This window comes from Elephantulus edwardii, unplaced genomic scaffold (genome assembly GCF_000299155.1).
Source record: "Elephantulus edwardii isolate Elephantulus edwardi_28Jun2011 unplaced genomic scaffold, EleEdw1.0 scaffold00063, whole genome shotgun sequence".
NCBI classification, from domain to species: domain Eukaryota; kingdom Metazoa; phylum Chordata; class Mammalia; order Macroscelidea; family Macroscelididae; genus Elephantulus; species Elephantulus edwardii.
The window spans coordinates 15966148-15966632 of NW_006399813.1; positions in this window are offsets into that span (position 1 = coordinate 15966148).

Sequence of the window (485 nt, forward strand, 5' to 3'; positions counted from 1 at the left end):
GAGGAGAAGAAGAAGAAACAGCTGTAAACACCCATGAACAATTGGAATGTGGAATGTACAAAGTGTGAATTTAGGAAAACTGGAAGTTGTAAAAAAAATGAGGCACAATGTATAGAGATTGACATTTTAGGCATTAGTGAGCTGAAATAGATTGGCACCACTTTGAATCAAATAAACTTCTATGCCAAGGATGAAAAATTGAGAAAGAATGGTGTTGCATTCATAGTTAAAAAGACCATTTCAAGATCTAGCCTAAAGTACAGTGCTGTGAGATACTGACTGGAATGGAATTTTCTGAAGGATGAGTAACTTCCAGGTCTTCGTTTCCGTTTCTGGTGGATGGGGTTATTGAGGATGGGTGTCACTTCAGAGATAAAGATGGGACAAAGGAAGAAATAGGAAGGGACTCTTTTTATTTTTCCATACTAAAAAAGTGGATGTTTCTCTATTTCTGTGAGCTCTCATGGGATCCTTAGGTAGAATGT